Raw genomic sequence first — 9,887 nt, forward strand, 5'->3', positions numbered from 1 at the left:
ATTTAGCCAAATGTTGTTAGCATAATGTTTTGCAATTTAATGTAAGTTGTGTGATCTTTTGTGAAATCTGATTACTGTACATTATTATTAAACAACATGTATTTATTTTCAGGACAGATATGTCAATTGTATTCCTTAATTTTTTTTATTCTTTAAACTAAACATGTAGCTAGCATATTAGCAAGCTACTGTTAGCTCTGTCACTTGGCTGAGTTAGCTGCCAAACAGTTAAAACTGACAATTAGCTTAATAGGTGTCAATATTCTGTAACAACTAGTCTCTTTGTTTGCTTACTCGCTTTATTCCAAGTTTTACTAAAGTATGTCATGACTTTTTCCACCACTGACAGTAAGTAAATAGCTGCGCTGTTGGTATGGATTACCTGTCAGTCAAGCAGTGTAGGGGGGACTATGACGTCTTGTGTCTTTTGTTGTTGACTAAACTTTTACTACCCATAGGTGGTGCTATTTATCTGCACAGTGGCTTGACTTTTTTAATGTTTACTACAGAAATATGTCCCTTGTTGTGCAACTTAGGACCTTTATTACCAGGTAATAACCAAACAGACACCGGCTCTAGTATGAAGAGTTAATAAAGAAAAGATGTACTCTTATAAAAACATTGAAAAGTTGAGCAGGGTTTTGGTTTATACTGTTTTAATGCTACTGTGTGATTCTCAACAAAAACATACTTTCTGAAAGCCATATTTGTAACATGATACTTTCTTTGACACAAAGGACAGACGTTGTCAAAGGCTGTCAGAGTTTTATTTTCATCTTTGATTGATAATCTAAGTGTTGAAATCCGGGAAAAAACTACCTGTTGAGCAAAACTGTCTTGGTCTAAAAAATGTACAGCCTACAGCCTCAACAGTTACTCTTAACAACAACACACCTCAACAAAAGGTTTAAAAAAACAACAATGAAAATGCTGCATCCCTGAGAACACAATGAAAACGAGCTTCAGCAGCTCCAGAAGTTTCCAGTCGAGCTCAGTGTGCTGCAACAGGAAGAGCAGCGCCGAGACAGAAGCAGGCAGCAGCAGCCAGACAAGAAAACAAAGGAGCTTCCGCGACTCAACAGGAAGCAGCCGTAACGTGAAGCATGGCTGCTCTGCAAACACACATATAAACACACACACTCTTAAGACGGCTGAGGAGGTGCAGAGGTGACAACAGGCAGTTCAACCCAGTGGCCCCAGACGAGCCATATTTGCATACATACTGTATAATCTGCACAGGTGCCCGAGGCATAATCCCTGCATGAAAAGGACAAAATCCCCTCTCTGAATTAGCCTAGTTTAACCTCGGCTGCACGTGCACAGGGGGAAAGGTAAACACACACACAGCATTATACATTAAGTGTGTCACACTTGAGCATCATCACCATTAGTGATTAAATCAGCCTTGTGCGTGTGTGCATCCTTTAACAGAAGAGGTTGTCATATACACACAGACGGACAATAGCATGCTGTTATTCCTAATTAACACCCCCTTTCCTCCTCCTCCTCCTCCTCCTCCTCCTCCTCCTCCTCCACCTCCTCCAACACACACACACACACTGACAGCACATGACATGACGCACGCACCTTGCTTTTGTCTTTAGAAAAGTCAAATAAGGACAAGTTAAGGTTAGTTGGAGCTGTTTCTTTGTTTGTTTTGGTCCTTTGTGAAGCCAAGTTGCTGCCTCTGGTGTTTATGACAGCACATGGTCTTATTTGTGATCACTTTTTATGTCATTATATTATTAATTTTGGTGTATTTTTCAAACAATAACACATGAAAACACTTAAAAACGATGCCTTTATTCTTAAAAGTTATTTCCTGCCTCTAGAGTTTGTGTCTCTTTTGTTTCAGCCTTCTTAAGCACCTGGAAGCAGCTTTAAATATAGCTTAAATATACGTTGTTTGAAGGATAAACAAAGGTAAAACTACTTAAAAAGGAGACATGATCGGAGTCGACAGGTAACCCAGCAGGAACAGCTGATATTCAAACTGAGCAAAGTGAAAACAAAGAGGCAGCACACTGTGCGTCTCTGGTAACCACTAACAGGAAGAAGAGTGCTCAGACAAAGGACTCCACCAAATCTACCCAAAAAAGCAGCAATTTAACAACATAACATGCCGTGTTACGGTCATTCTTGTATTCTACATAAGTTACTCCTTACATTAAAGGCTTTTTCAGCCTCAATAATTCCTCTTTTTTTCTCCATCTCCTCTTCTAAATGTGTTCCTCCTCAACAAAGAGCACGACGCCAGCTCAAGTGCAACAGTGTCGCTGTGCTGTCTGTTTTTTTAATGTTTGTTTTTTCCGAAGCAGTCCGTGAATCCAGCACGACACCAGAACCTTGTTTGCATCTTTTCTTTCAACATTTTCTTTTATTTTGAGGTAAACATTGCCCTGCTGCTGTACTCACCACCTGGATCAGATCTGAGCAAAACGCAGCTTGGTGGAAAACTGCTTGCTGGAGAAAGGGAGAGATGTTTTCTTTTTTTTTAGTTAAATAAATGATTGTCGTCGTCCCAGGCTCTGGTCCATGGGTGATGCTGCCAGATGGGAACTTATTGTTGTGTCCTTTGGGTGCTGACGGATCTCATTTTTCCCAACACGGGCTTTTGTTGTGTCTTTTGTGTGCGTAATGGACTGGCCTCGTTACTTTGGTACGGAAACGTCACCACGTGGGAGGGAGATGGACCAGGGATTGACAGGCGAGCTGGCCAACGGGTGGTAGTGCTGCCTTCAGGCTCCCGTGGGAAAAATGGAAACCAGGTTGTGTGTGTGGTATTCAGGTGGAATCAAAAATATAACGTATTCATATTTCCTTTGTTATTTAATATTTTTTCTTGTGCAGCCTATCCTACCACCAGATTCCTTCACTTAAGCACAGTTCTTCTTTTGAATTTACTTTACTCTTGATTATTGTTGGATCACTAAACTTACTGTTATATAACCTATAGTAGATTTGTATTTATATTTGTAGGTGTAGGTTCAGTAGGTGCTTCAAACTCAAATGTATCATAATCTAATTTTAACTATAGCCTACAATATGTCAAACATTGGGTCAATACAGTTAAGTCACTCTTCTATATGTTATTCATGAATAAAGGGTCTTTAGATATATATAACATTTAATTCACTTCAGGTTTCAGGATCTAGAGTTACAGAACTGAAAAACAAATTGTGAACAGGTCTTAGCTGGAGGTGAACTTTTCTTGTCGTTCAGGAAACATTTAATTTTTGCCTGCAATGTTTAGTCTGCTCTAAAACACAAACTCAAGTGCATCCCATACAAAGTGTCTGCATGTAAAGTATGACAGAGTAAAGATATATTCCTTAGAAGTTTCAAAGACAAGAGTATATTTTAGTTCCAGAACAATAAGCCTCTGAAAGTTATTGTTGCGTTATTGCTGAAGAGATTATTTCCCATGCGGCCTGAACGCGCCACTGAGGGGAGGAGGGAGCGCGCTGATACCCGGATGTGTAAATAAATACAAGATGAGAATATGAATCCGACTCCTCTTCTATCTCTAATATGAAAATAATTATTTCTGTGTTGTCGTGTTTGATTTTCCGCCTGTTGCTTTCTGGATTAAATAAAAGCAGAGTCACATTTGATCTCTGCACATTTTCTACACATTTTGTCACTCAAAATACCATTTTCATGATGATTAACTCTTGATTAATAACTCTATGGACTAATTTAGTGGCATAATGGATTACAATCCTTTCAGACAAATGACCCTGACCTGTTTTCTAAGGATGTCAAACTTAGCAAAACATACAATCTACTATTACATTATAGCAGCAGAAACACTAGAAAGCAGGGAAATGTCAATATAAGACCCACATAGGATTATTTATCCTGAAAAACAGCCTCGCAGCTCTCCAAAACACGCCTGCCCTTATTAGTTAATTTTAGAAACAGATCAATAGATCCCTGGAGTTTTTCTTTGAGCTTTGACGCGTGAGACAAAGCTAGAATTCTTTTTTTATTTATTCACCATCACCACCTCCTTCCTGCTGCACTGTTTATGTGTCAGTATTGCATCATCCTCACAATGAACAAATCAAAATCTGAAATATAAACCCATGAATGATGACATCAAATACATGTTTTTATAAAAAAGCCAAAAATAAACATTTACCTGGTACCTTCCACCCCAAACAACAGCCTGCCCTCATCCTACCCTTGCTCTACTGATGTCGAGCACGCGCGTCAGCTTCAAGACTCAAACAACAATTCATGAACTATATTTTTTACTCCCTTTCATTAAAAAAAAACAAATGTCGACAGCGCAGCATGAGCACCGTTATGTTGCAATACCTTGAAACCGTTTAAATGTGTTGCTTCACCGTAGGATTGCTGTAAACACAACATTGCACACTGCAGCTTCCCTCAGAGGTGCAGGCTGTGTGCGCGTGAGCGTTATGAAATCCATCCTTTCACTGTGTTTTTGTCGCCTGTTCACGTGGCATCATAAGCCCCCCCTCTAAAAAACACTGACCGAGATCTGCAGCCAAAGATGCGCGCACTTGATGACGGCGATCCTAACTGAGATAGCGCAAACGATCAGCTGAAAGGAGCTGCACGTCAGGGTGTTTTGATCTTGAACGTAACACGGAGATTAAACTGAAAACCGTGTTTCATTAAAGAAAGAAGTCATTGTAACCTTATGATGTATTTTAGCGGGTTATTTAAGACCCACATCTGTCTAAATCATACACAACTGTCCCTTTAGAGGTACAATGCATTAAAAATACTACAAATAACGACATAAATACCACAATTTGATTTTCTGGAGGAATATTATAAACCTGTTTAAAGATTATGCTGAAATATCAAAGTGTTTTCATGCATTACAAAGTGTACTGGCTGTGCGTGCATCCCACAACACAACCAGCCTAATCCTTTGAATTTAAGCGAGAAATAAATATAGATAAACTACAAATCCCCTGGAGCATCACGATACAAACATAAAACACCATAATGTATAATAACTGCTACAAACTTCCAACACAAACACACACTTTAAAGTCTCTAAGGTGATATTAAAGCAGTATTACAGTTGTTAATGTGGTTTGACTGAAACACACATGCATGTCCTCCAGCAGGTCACTGGCTCTGTACTCACCCCAAAAACACTTCGCCTTCCCCCCATCGGAAACCAAAACAACCCGGAGCCGAACGCTGTTCCTCGGCTGGAGCTGCAGGACTCTGGATATCAGCACAAAACAAATAGAAAATAAAGACACCTTCACCGTCCCATATAGGTAGCAGCAGCTTGTCTAGCTCGGGCCGAGTGCCATTAAAAAGTCTCCAAAAACATAAAATCGCCTCGCTGGATCTTCATAAGCCAAAGAAAGCGTGAAATCTGCGGGATTTCTCCGTAGGTCCGGTTTGAGAAGAGTCCCATCCGTGAGGCGGGTCAGAGTGTGTGCATGATGGAGCAGCTCGCAGCTTTTTGAAGCGTTTTAACCTCTAACTATACCTTCAGCTCTCCGACATCAGCAGCAGGACAGGCCGAGCTGTCCCGTCTGCGGCCTTATTTATACTGAAATCCTAATTAGCTCTGTGATGCGCAGCGCGCTTTGAATAATGCACAAAAACATCCACGACACCAAATCTATCAAATAAGTCTTCCCAATCTGCTTTACAATGTTTGTGCAGTCATTTGAAGGGACTGTGTGAGGTGGTTTCTGTGCATAACATAAACAAAAAGTACAGAAAAAGCGGTGTTTTATTTCATCTACTGGTGCTGCCTTTAAGTGTTGTGGGAAATAAGAGGGTTTAGAATTGAGCGCACAAGAACAACGTGGAACATGTCTAAACAAGTTCAACTTCTACGTTATTATCATGCCAAAGGAAACTGTGGTTTTACAACACATAAATCACAGGAATACACTAATGACAATAAACATTTCATAGTCATAACAAAGTCAGAATATAAACACAAACATTTGAAAACTAAAACGCTAAAAGGTTTCTTGCTTGTTGCTGAGATGCTTCAATTGTCGTCCGGTTTTGTTTTTATAGACAGTATGAGGGAACATTCAATATTGAACAAAACAGCTAGTGTAGGATAATGTAATGTTTATCAGTTTTTCAGGGTTGAACAAGAGGTTCTTTGTCGTTAACGTGTATTTTTGGCCTGTAAGCGAGTCGTTAAACATAATTTGTTACGACGTGATTTTCGTGGATTTAAATATTAATTTATTTCCAGATGGTTAAGGCAGAAATCACCTACGCCTAACGACAGCTGGTTATACAGTTTATTCAAGTTAATAAATATCACTTTTGCACTTATTTGCTTTCCCTAATAGGCCTTTACTTGTGACAGAGCTCTTACAGCCCTTAAAAACTTGAACACAGGGTCTGCTGGATGCTGTTCAGCAGCTTTTCCCGAACAAAACAAATGAAAGCACGTGCCTTCATCTTCAAAAACTCTTCGATTTGATCTTTTAAAGGGTACGTGAAGGCAACAGCAGCCTAGCTACACAGCCGGTTCTACAAATAGCGTCCAATCAGTGAGCAGAAGAATCCACGTCTGACCAATCCGCAGTAGGGAAGGGCGGGGCTAGGCTCCACAGCCAATCAACATGCGGTCAGACTCTGGTAGCGCGCTCGCGGGGCTGGAGCTTGTTTTTGGCTGTGCGCGCCACCGACACAGACGCGTGCCAAAAGCCAACACTCTGTGGCGCGCATGCGTGGCCGCATTGCAAGCACGTGGTCAAGACGAGCAAGTAAACAAACCCCCCCAAAATCAATACAGTTGATTGATGTTTAGTACTGCTGTTTACCGTAGTTTCATCGTATATATTTATGGAGGAGTTAAAACTATGCTTTCTATTCTTTATTAAAATATTTAAAACCATTTCATAAATTTGATTGTATAAACTTTAACATTAATTTGACAGTTCGTTAGTTATTCACCATTGTTGTATCTATTTGTATTTATTGTACTGAATTTGTGAGGCAATATGATTACATTTGCACTAAGGCTCGTCAATTTATTAACAGATTATTAAATGTGGACTTGTCCCTCTTTTAAAGATTCACGATTACTGCAGTATTTTACAGAAACATAACGACTATTAGTTTTTCAGAATAAAGTTCACTTTTATACAAAATAAAGTAATTCTCTTGAAGCTTAAAGGCTGCAAAAGTGAATGGCACAAATTTATGAATCAGCCTGCTGACTGGACAAAGAACACACTGCAGTAGATTTTAAACACCAATACGACAGCGCCCCCTAGTGGACACATTGACAAAAAGCACCTACAAAACAGTATGAGGGCGATTATTCTTGAAGATGAGGACTCGTCCCTTTTTTGGTGTTACATCATTGCGTGTATTATTGTGTATTTTTGTTTGAATTTAATAAAGCTAAAATCTTTACTGACACATTTATAATTTTTTACTTCTCAACTTTAAATTAACACAGAAATAATATTAGAGAGCATTCTTAGAATTGAATCCTTTAAAAGGCAGAAAACTAAACAGAAAGTTGCATCAGGAACACACAAGATTCCCAGGAGATAAAGTAATTCTAGTAATTAAAAATTAGTTCAGACTTTACCAGCTTCAATATTACATTGATATACATGTCAAAAATCACAATCCAACAACATATTATTTATTATTCTGAAATGCATTATGAATATATTTATGCATGACTTTTACTTGTAGTAAAAGTGTAGAGGTTTGTGTGCAACAACAAGTTTGTGTTTTTAAGTCTTGCTTGGTTATTCTGGATTAAGGGCATCGTCTTGCGTAAATAAAATCAAATACTCATGTTGCAGGATACCCATGAGGCTTATAAAAATTTCAGTCAACATAAAAGGTTCGGGAGGTTCTTTTTTTTAGGAATATTTTGTCTTATGTACTTTCTTGCCAAGAGTTAGCTGGGAAGATAACCAATATGTTTTCAGTGATGACTTTACTTGTCACAGAGCTTTTGCAGCCCTTATAAAGTTAAACAACGGGGTCTGCTGGATGCTGTTCAGATGCCTTTCCAAACAAAAAAAGTGAAAGCACATGCCTTAATCTTTAAAACACTTATATTTGATCTTTTGAGGGGTTGGTGAAGGCAACAGCAGCCTAGCAACCTTGTTTTGGAAATATGCTTGATTATTTTCTTGCCAAGAGTTAGCTGAGAAGATTAATACCACTGTCTGGTAAACATGAAGCTTCAGCCAGAAGATGGTTAGCTTAGCTTAGCATAAAGAGTGAAGTCTTGTTGTCGAGGAAGTTACTAAAACCTGATGTTTTTACATTTTGGTTTTGTTCATTTTCTAGGAGTTGGATATTTTAAGCCTTGGACAGCGACATGCTAACCATTTCTCTTAGCTTTCAGTCTTTATGCTAAGCTAACCTTACATAGAGGCTGCTTACCAGCTTCATCTTAAAAGTACAGATCAGTGTGAAATCAATACTCTTTTAAATCTTGCCACAAAAAGCAATAAAACCCTTTTCTCCAAATGTCAAACCTTTTCCTTTACTAGACACAATGAAAAAGAAAAGTGGCAGAAAATAAAGAGCCACACTCGTGTTTTTGGAGTAATACAGCATTTTTATTAAGAATTTTCACTCATTTCATTAAACACATTTAATTGTATACTGTGTCGCTCCATGAAACTTGTATTTTGCACTCTTGTATGTAAGGATAGATGCAGACAGCAGGTATAGAAGTTGTCTCTAATGCTTACTGTTGTGAACATGCCAGTTGAAATCTGCGTCTCTAACAAAGAGACCTCAGAGATGTTAATGAAGGTACAGTGTTTTTAATGAACGTCTATTTAAATGTCATGGCAGAAAAAAAAAGAAAAACAAAAACAAACATTAAAAAACGGATTTTTCAAAGTGGCAGTCAGTATTTTATGATAGCAAAGAAATGCCTCGTTCAAGTCAAATCCTTCACACGACAGCAAAATTAAACTGACCGATTAATTCAAACAGTTTCTATGGCAGGTCAAACAGGAGCCTTTAAAATACAACCAAGGATCTTATTTATTTTTATTGATTTTTTTTTATCTCTTTCAGAAATGTTTAACTACACAATTAAAGGTTTATACTGATCAAAACATACAGAGTGAAGTAGTTCCACTTGAGACAACTCAAACAAGATTAGTGTCTGATAGAAACATAACATTCATTTTACAATAAAAATATCTGCACAAAAACATCCAAAAAAGAAAAAAAAAAATAGGCTCAAGGAAAAAGGGTAACGCAAAAAATATAAATGTTTGCTTTTCATCTTTTCAATACAGTCACAAATCACACAGCTGTGGCAACAAATCTCTTTAAAATTTACATTAACTGAAAGAAAAGGATACCCACCCGCGATCCCGCCCAAACCCACAGACTTGATTGTGTTCATTTTTAAAGAGCGTATACTGCGATTACAACGGATTCCCGACTAAACAAAAGCTGCACATCAAAATCTTGGATATCAAGACTATCAAAAAAGGCACAAACAGACAGGTTGCACAAAGAACTCAGCAGAAGCTTTTTTATACAACTAATCCCAGTAAGGTTTCCAGTGCCCTAAATGTTCCAACTAATTCCCCGAAAAAGTCTATCTACAGGTAAGTCAAGTCCCGGCAGGCACCTCGGATTACAAGTCCCATCCCAACTACTGTAGAAGCAAGTGCATTTAATAATCGTGTGACAGACGGGTGTGTACAGAGAGAGTGAGGCGTACAGGGACAGACGAGTCTTTATCTGACGGTAAATGTCTCAGGGGAAATTTGTGAGTGCAATGGAAATTTGGTCTGTTTTCATCACGTGAGTGAAATGTCTGTCGAAGGAACCAACAAAACCAGATTTTTAAGTAAGGGCAAACAGGAACAAAGATATATGAAATACAAATCTATATGAGATTTACAAAC

General features: G+C 38.4%; 1 protein-coding gene across 2 annotated transcripts in view; it reads right to left on the reverse strand.

The window, feature by feature from the left end:
- Window positions 1–5,353, reverse strand: part of ypel1 (yippee-like 1) — a 45,721-nt gene extending 40,368 nt beyond the window's left edge. The window contains exon 1 of one of the 2 annotated variants that reach the window (XM_069683197.1): window positions 5,132–5,353. The gene's annotated coding sequence lies outside the window, so the exon portion shown is untranslated. Of the gene's footprint in view, window positions 1–2,415; window positions 2,623–5,131 lie in introns of those variants that run through there. The other variant, XM_069683198.1, reaches the window with a different exon arrangement.
- Window positions 5,354–9,887: the final 4,534 nt, after the last annotated feature.

Source organism: Semicossyphus pulcher, unplaced genomic scaffold (assembly GCF_022749685.1).
Source record: "Semicossyphus pulcher isolate SPU_LCO1_2020_fin unplaced genomic scaffold, fSemPul1.0.p SCAF_6, whole genome shotgun sequence".
NCBI classification, from domain to species: Eukaryota; Metazoa; Chordata; class Actinopteri; order Labriformes; family Labridae; genus Semicossyphus; species Semicossyphus pulcher.